Source organism: Arachis stenosperma, chromosome 2, assembly GCF_014773155.1.
Source record: "Arachis stenosperma cultivar V10309 chromosome 2, arast.V10309.gnm1.PFL2, whole genome shotgun sequence".
Classification (NCBI taxonomy): domain Eukaryota; kingdom Viridiplantae; phylum Streptophyta; class Magnoliopsida; order Fabales; family Fabaceae; genus Arachis; species Arachis stenosperma.
The window spans coordinates 18580559-18589844 of NC_080378.1; the positions used below are offsets into that span (position 1 = coordinate 18580559).

At 37.0% G+C, this 9286-nt stretch overlaps 1 long non-coding RNA gene across 1 annotated transcript; it reads right to left on the minus strand.

The window, feature by feature from the left end:
• Positions 1–6440: 6440 nt before the first annotated feature.
• On the minus strand, positions 6441–8603 carry LOC130961940 (uncharacterized). The gene is made up of 3 exons (XR_009079668.1): positions 8482–8603; positions 8313–8369; positions 6441–6859 (listed from the first exon to the last, which is right to left on the minus strand). It is a non-coding gene; the product is annotated as an uncharacterized LOC130961940 (long non-coding RNA).
• Positions 8604–9286: the final 683 nt, after the last annotated feature.

Below are 9286 nucleotides of genomic sequence, written 5' to 3' on the forward strand. Positions count from 1 at the left end.
TTTTCCTTCCTGATTTTGTGCTATGATTGAAAACATGCTTCTTTGATCTTATATTTGCTTATTATTAATCCTCTCTTATTACCATTAGATGCCTTGATATGTGTGTTAAGTGATTTCAGAGATTACAGGGCAGGAATTGCTCAGAGGATGGAAAGGAAGCATGCAAAAGTGGAAGGAATACAAGAAGTTGGAGAAACTGCTAAGCTGTCCAGCCTGACCTCTTCGCACTCAAACGGCTATAACTTTAGCTACAGAGGTCCAAACGATGCGGTTCCAGTTGCGTTGGAAAGCTAACGTCTGGGGCCTCGATTTGATATATAATTTGCCATAGCTGCCCCGACACCAGGTGACGTGAACGCGTGACCTGGAAGAAACACAATCCGCACGGCCGCGTGGACGACGCCTCTGCGTCACTTGCCCGTGATCTGAACGTAACTTTGACCCAGCTTTTAGCCCAAAACACACAGATTAGAGGCTATAAAGTGGGAGAATGCATCCATTCATATCCATGCTCTCATATTCACAATTTTAGGATTAGATGTAGTTTTTAAAGAGAGAGGTTCTCTCCTCTCTCTTAGGATTTAGGATTTTAGGATTTCTATTAGTTTAATTCAATTCATCTTCATTCCAGGTTCTATATTCCTTCAATATTTTTCTACTTTTATTTACTCCAATACTTTTATTTGTATTTGATTTATGTTGCCCAATTGGCTTATGAACCTTTCCATGTTATGACTTGAATTTATATTTAGACGTAGTTTGATTGCTTTGTTTACATGAATGCTTTTAATTTAATTTAGATATTTTTCCTTTCGGCCTTGGTTAAATAATTGGTGACTCTTGAGTTATCAAACTCATTGTTGATTGAAAATTAGAATTCTTCAAGAATTAATTCGAGTTCCAATAACTCTAGCCTTTCCCAAGGAAAGACTAGGACTCGAGGAATCGAAATTAATTCATCCACTTAACTTACCTTCATAGTTAGAGGTTAACAAAGTGGGAGAAAAATCCAATTCTCATCACAATTGATAAGGATAACCAGGATATGACTTCCAGTTCTTCATACCTTGCCAAGAGATTTTATTATTGTTAATTTATTTTACTTGTCATTTAAATATACCTGTGCCCATTGCCCAAACTCCAAAACCCCAATTTACAAACTCATAACCAATAATAAGAACATACTTCCCTGCAATTCCTTGAGAAGACGACCCGAGGTTTAAATACTTCGATTATCAATTTATTTAGGGCTTTGTTACTTGTGACAACCAAAACGTTTGTATGAAAAGACTTTTGTTGGTTTAGAAGCTATACTTGCAACGGAAATTTATTCTGAATTCTAGACCACGCAAAAGTTCTCTCATCAAGCATTGTAATTGCCGATTGTATGACAAGTGCGCAATCCAACCACACTCTTCGTCCTTGCATCCAACCCTAACTCTTTCCCTGTCATTCTTGATCCAAACCAACTCCCGACCTTCAGTAATGAAGGTATCCTTTACAACCTCTTTGAACCTCTCAATTGTTGCAAACCATGTTCCAAGCTCAAATCTTCCCTCTCCGAAACTATATTGGTCATTGAACTCAGGCCACTGATGTTTGTTTCCCTCATCCTCAGAAGAAACGGGTGTATGCAGCTCCTCAGATTCATACTCCTATACAATATCATCACCATTCGTGTCTACATCACTCATGTAGTCTTCCAGTGCTGGCCTTGGTCCTCTGGCCATATTGGGCTCCTTTGTAGGCCTAGATCTAGGCCTAGATCCACTAGGCTGTCCACCAGGCCCACCTGCCTTGGGCTCATGGGCAGGCCCTTTCTTTCTTGCAACAGAGCTTGTTCCCTGAGACACGCGTCGAGCTTGCTTCTTGGGTTGCTTACTTGGCTGAGGGGTTCTCTTAGAGGAATGAGGCACTTGTTTCCTTTTTCCTCTGCTAGACACAGACCCACTGACAACATCTTCCTCACTCTCACTGTTACTTTCGTTATCGGGAGGTGGAGGTGCATACGCCTCATCCTATGCGCTCTCGTAACTATCGTTCTCCGTCGATGACGGATCCAATTCATCCACCTCGACACGAACACCATCTTCCTCTACCTCATCGTTTTCCTTACCAGCACAATCTACAGGCTCCGGGTCATCAATAGGATGATCAAAAAATATGTAGAACTCATCAGTATCTTTGTTTCTCATCTTTGTCTGGCGCATCTGGTTGATGCCTGCATTTCCCCTCAGAACATGCAACCCTGACTCTATATCCTTGCTCTTTGGATCATACCAGTATGCCTCCTTGTATGATTAATATCTAGTCCTTTGAACAGTGTTATCAAGTCACCGAAATTTACAAAATCCAGGTCTATCGGTGGGAACCTCTCAACCTTACCATCCAGGTAAACTAATTCACCAGTCGGGGCCCTTTGAACGTAGCCACCGTGATGAAAAACAGGAACCACAAAAATATCTACCATCTGCAGCATTGTTTGACTCAACGATTAGCACTAAGCATTAGCAAATATACAACTACCTTTCACCTAAATCCCACACAACCATCTTCCATGCCCCTCCCAACACTACATTACACCTAAACCCCAACCCATGATATGCATAGCAGATAACGTTCAAAAGTAACAGTCCCATTCATTGTCATAATAACGGTACTTACCGGTACAGATGACAACCAAAACTCCACCAATGAAGCTTCACCGGTGCAACGTTATACGAAAACGACGAAGGGAAGAAGATCAATCACTTTTTTGGAGGGAAAAGATCATACATGTGTGCTAGGGCTTCTTTGGAATTATGTGTGATTCATATGGGCTTCGTTGGAATTATGTTGAAACTCAAGTACTACAGCCAATGTTCTCAAAACATTGTCGTTTTACCTCATAAGGACCTATTTTTCCAAAACGGCCACACCAAGCTTCCTCAACGGTACCGTGTTGACACATAGGCCCAACACACGCCAACTCAGCAACACATCACCCCTCTCCGTTACGTCTGGGAGAGAATTTTGCATGGAAGGATCGATCTGTCACATGTTTTGAATGGTGAGGGGCGTTTTTGTATTTTTAGATCGTGAGGGACAAATTTGTCCACGATTTAAAAGCTCAGGTACTAATTTGTCCTGTTCCCTAAAATTTATTATCAAGCAGTGAGCAAAGCCAATCAACCAAGAAAAAGCACCGAGCACTGATGGAGCATCCGAGCACTACCTTCGGCGAGGGTAGTGACCAAAGATTTGAGGGAGAGCCACAGACGACGGGAAGGTGGCGACGAACACTGGCGAGCTGGCGACGAACACGACCGAGGAACGACAGCGAAGCAGGACCTAGAGACGCTGGCGTTGGGGCAATGGAAGGGCCTTCGAGCACAACGAAATAGGAGGATTGGCGAACAACCGCGATGAACCAGGCGGCGACGGTGAGACCAACAGTGGCGCGATGGAGGCTAGGGTTGTGCTTTGGGGAGAAATAATGAGAGTATAGATGAGACTAAGGAATGGGGCTCGAAAGGGGGAAAAGGGCTTCAGGTGACTGAGGACGAGAACCGGGCTCTTCTATTTTAAACAAAACGCAAAAACGACGCCGTTTTCATAAAAACCGACCGAGTCCCAATTCGATTCGACCGGCCGGTTTCTGACCGGTTCAACAATTTTCAAACGATTTTTAAAATAATAGTATTTTTCATAGTTGTCAGAACCGAACCAGTAATCGAACCGGTCAAGTTACTAGACTACTGGGTCATTGGTTCAACCGGTGGGTCACTGGTTGAACCGGTTAACCCGATCCTATGTAAATAAAAAATAAAAAATAGTCAAAAATTTAAAATTAAAATTTAAAATACATATTTTTACTATAATTTTAAGAATATCTAGCTATTCTAAAATAATATGAAACATGAATAATAAGTATTTTGTTAATTTTACTCTATCATAATTCATAAATATTTTATATAATTATTTTCAAATTTTAGTAATTTATTAATTAATTTATATCTATTATACTATTATATATTACAAGCATTTATTAAAAAATAATATTAATAGATATTATATGATTATGAAAAGAAAAAATAAGTAAATTTATAGTTATTGTTAAATAAAAATATAATTAATTTAAAAATAAGTGAGTTTATAACTAAAATTAAAATAAATTAAATAGAAATAAATTATTTGATAAAAGATATATATATATATATATATATATATATATATATATATATATATATATATATAATTTGTAAAGATATTAACTAGAAGTGTGATAGCCTCGTGGTTGTGACTTGCTCTATTTTCTTTGAGGATAGGGGTTTGAAACCCACCCCACCTATCTTGAAAAATTTTAACTTTCAGCGGTTCGGTCGAACCAGTGTTATCGAGTTTGACCAGTTTTTACCGATTCACTCTGGGTTTAACCGGTTCATACCGGTTGTTAAACTTGTTCGGTTCAATCAACGGACCGGGCCAATTTAGGATCAGGTTCACCAGTTTTCCTGTCGAACCGGCCAGTTCGGTTCGGTTTTAACAACACTGGTTTTTTTTTGCTGGACTGAACTACAAAACCTTCTAGTTTTTGGCTGGATTGATTCAATCGACCGGTTTGATCCGACTTTCAGAACCAGTTATCCAAGTTCTTGAAGGAGAGAGTTACTTAGAGCATTTTTAATGCATTATTTTAATTTTATTTTATTTTAGATTTTATAAAATACCATCTCACATATTTATTTGACCATAAAACTTAATTTAAAATTTAAGGTGAAATTTGTCACTTCAATATTTAGTCTCATTTTAATTTATATTTATATTATTTCAAATAATTTTAATTAAATTGTGAAAATTTAACTAAAATAAAAATATAGAATTACAAAATCAATAATTTTATGGACGTGAAAATTGAAAATTTTATGTATTCAGATTGAGAGAAAAATTAAAATTTTGTAAATAATTGAGGAAAAAACCTACGTTAAATTGATTTGAATCTATTTTTCTATCAAATTGATAATAAAATAACAAAAAATAGAATAATAAAATGCAAGAGTATAACTGAGTACATTTAATTTATTTGAGCATATTTTAATTAGATTTTTGTTACATCGTTATAATAACAATATTATAATAATAACATTACAATGTTCATTTAATAGTACACAGGAGGTAACATTTCACTAATTTTTTTATTAAAATAACATGATATATAATACTAATATCATTTCAAATATGATATCCAATATAAGTTTAATTTTAAATTATTTCAGTTACTGATAACTCATAATGAAATAGAAAAGAAGGGTAAAAAAACAAATGATGAGGAACATGATATTCTTTTGTTTGGATGTTTAATAGCTTTATGATTAAAAAGAATGACAATGTATGAGTTTTTTTCTCTCTCCTTAATTCTCCTAAATTGGAGAGAAAAAAAAAAGATAAACTACTAAAATGGTACTCGAAAGATTGTTAAACGTGGAAGACAAAATAGTGAAAGAACCGAAATAACTCTCGAAAGATTTTAAAATTTTACAAAAATACCCAAACGTAATAGCATGACGTCATGATGAATGAAAAACATTAATATATCAATCGAAAAAGTTTCGGTGATGGGACAGAGAGCTCCAATAGCGTTTTCTCATTTTCTTCTAATCCAAAACCTTTCTCATAACCGTTCATTCATCATCAACCATGAGAGCTTTAACGACTTCCATCCTTTTCTTCCAATGCAAAATCCTTTCCGTATATTTGCAAGACTGTCTTGCTCAATGGAATCTATAATTGCTTGCTCCTTCAAGAAAAGGTCTTCCATGAGATCGGTGAATCCTTATTGTTGTAGTTAGTGAAAGTGGAAGTGGCGCCATTGTTGTTGTTGTTGTTCTTGTAGATGTAGTTTTTTTTTTTGAGGATTTTGTAGTTGAAGAAGATGAATCAGTGGTGTTTGGGTGAGACTTGAAGGTACAATTCGAGAAAAGAGTTCTTGAAAAGAAGGGCATACCATCTTTTGTATATAGAACAAGCTCGGAAAAAAAAACACGAAAAGGAAAGAAGGCGAGGATGCGATCGATGAGGCTCTTAGGAAGCTTGCTCCATATTCTGTTGCTCATCCATGGTGCGATGTTGAAGGTGCTTGTTGTTGCTACGGCGGCGGTGGTGGTGCTGGTGATGGTGAAGGTGTAAAAGAAAGGATGGGGATGGTGATGGTGACGATAAAAACCTTCCATGATTGTTCGATAAGGAAGGTAATAAGGAAAAAAAAGTAAAGAACGTGATTTCGAAAAATTAGGATTTAGGGTTCTCTCACTCAACACTTTCGGTAGTCAGGTCAGTATTTTCTATTCAATGTGATATCATGCTTTTATGTTGGGTGTTTTTGTCAAATTCTAAAATCTTTTTAGGGTTATTTTATCTTTTTCCATCTTTCATGTTCCTTTTTGTCAAGATAAAATCAAACACTCAACCAATCAAATAAAGTGCTAAACCAAAATTCCACTTTATGGATCCACCCAACCCGTTTAACGGAAAACTAATTAGAAAACTTTTCTCTTGGAGGATACATTGGAACAGCATCAAATTCATTTAGTAAGACCACAAACATTTTAGGAGTATACAGCTAACTGCTAAGTGCTCAAAAATGAATGGACCAGTGATCAGAGGATAAAACAATAATATCTGGTTGTTCTACTGAGAAATGCAGATAAGGGGAAAATGAAAAGTACTTAGCAACTGCTACTTGCAAGAAGCCGTTAATTAAGCTATACAATCATGATGCTTCTAGAAGTAATGAAAGATATTAGAAGAAAATAACCTTTGGATTAGTAACAATAACTCCAAATGCACTGAAAGTGTCATACAAGAGCTTCTCATCTACATCCTGTAGTAACATCAGGAACAATTATGTTAGATTTCAATGTTCAACATATGTGAACTTGTTGAGCACTTGCATAACTTGGTAACTTACAGGATCAAGGTTGCCAATGAAAAGGTTTGCCCCCACATCCAAGCTCTTATCTTGGGTTGCCTTAAAATTTAAATAATAAAATAAATAATCAATACTCTAATCATATGGTGAGGACATTGACATGAGATAGAAGAAACACAGCAGGGCATATACGGAAAACACGAATGTTCATACAAACTAATGTAAATACGAAGGACTTATTCCATGCGCAGGAAAAAGTGACATACTAACATCTTGCAACGAGAGATGACTTGGGAAAATGATTTAGGTTAATATTTTGCATAGAACTGGTATGTAACAATAAGGAGTGAACTGTGAAGTCAGCAGCTGTGAGGGAAGTGTGTATCATGTCAAGTTAGCATGTGCAAAGTGAAGTGAGAAGTGTGCGACAAAAAAAACGAACTTTAAGTGTATAGTGCTTGTGAATGTCAGAGCGCTTTTAAGGTGCGAGGGTGCTACTGTATGCACTAGCAAGTATTCATTGTGTCTCAATGAAGTGTAGGCTTGAGTTTTAGATCAATAATTTTTTCCTTTATTGCCTCCATACTCTACTGTTTAACATTCGAATCACTTAATTCCAAAAGTAAACATTTAAAGTTTTGTAAGAATCACGGCAATCCACTAACCAAACACATTCGCTACTCATCTCTGCCAGACAAATGTGATGGTTTCATGGACCAATACATGGAATGGCACCTCTAAAGTCTAAAAAGGAAAACAATCAGATCTCATACCACTAGCACAAGTTAAGGTGGGTTGGCTGTATGGATAAAACAATGCCATCCCACAAAGAATATATTTTAGCAAAATCATTGAACAAAAGATACTTCTAATGGTTTCCTCTATATTTAACCTTCCTCTACCCTTATCAACCACATCAGCATCTAACAGGTTCATGTTTCTCACACTAGATAATCTACTTGGTCATTTCCTCCCATAACTAAACCACCTTCGATGGGTTAATAATCATTTTCTCCTCAATAGGCACAACTCTAGCTTTGTCCTGACCGTATCTGTTTTCATCTATTCATTCATCGAACTTAACATTGTAAATTTCCCTACAGCTATTGAGTAACTCTAGGGAGTCAACTTTTTTTGGCCAACATCTGCCAACTGTTTTTAAATCCTTAACACTAAATTATAAAACCTAAACCTCAAATCCTCCACAGAATGAGAACTTTTAGAATTAAAAAAGAAAGATCAGCTAATGTTGGCCAACTACAAGTTGTTCCCTATACTTTCTCACAGCTATTTTGCATCTTTTTTTGGCATTTGAAATGCTTGACCTTAACATTCTACATACACTCAAGGTTTCATACTTAAATACCAACGCACAAAGAGAGTCATAATAATAAAAACCACAGACCTTATTTACACGAATTGGCTTGCCGTAAAGTTTAATCATATTAAGCACCTTGATGGCCTGCAATGGAAAAGAAATTCAATAAGCAGCTGATACAACTATGACCTATAGAGAAATAGAACAAAGCATAACAATCAACTGAATAACAATAATAGTAGTAGTAGTGACTTACATAGTCAGCATCTTCTTCACTACGGAATTCAACAAATCCTTATCCCTGGTGTTGGTTAGTGACTCTGTCCTTGGGAACATAGACATTAACTGAAGAGGCGCAAGAATGATATCAAACCCTAATGAAAACTAAGGGTGTGCATGGTTCAGTTTTTCTATAAACTGAACTGAAACTGCACTAAACCATTTTAAATGGTTTAAAAACTAAACCAAACTGCTTTGTCACATATGAAACTGGTTCTAAACCAGTTTATAATACAGTGCACCAGTTTAAACCAGTTCATAAAAATAAAACTGGTTTTAATTAAAAAAATCAGTTTAAACTTGTTTATAGGCTAAAACTAGTTTTCACACTCTCCCTCTTTCTTTCCATTTCTCTCTCCCCTCTCTCTCCCCACTCTCTCTCCCCTCTCACTCTCCCTTTCTCTCTCCCTCCCTCCCTCTCTCTCTCCCTCCCTCCCTCCTCCCCCTCTCTCTCTCTCTCTCTCTTCCTTTCTGTCTCTCTCCTTTTCCTCTTCTGCTCTCTCTCTCTCTTCTTCCCTCACTCTCTCCTTTCTCTCTTTTTTCTCTCTCTTCTCCTCTCCTTCTCTCTCCTTTCTCTCTTTCTTTCTCTATCTTCTTCTCTCCCTTTCTCCCCCTCCTTTCTCTCTCTTCCTCCTCTCTATTTTCCTTTTCCCTCTCTCTCCCCTTCCCCTCTTTCTCCCCTCCCCTCTCTTTGTCTTCCTCTCTCTCTCTCTCTCTCTCTCCCTTTCTCTCATTCTCTCTCTCTCCCCTATCCCTCTTCCTCTCTCTCTCTTTTCCTCTCC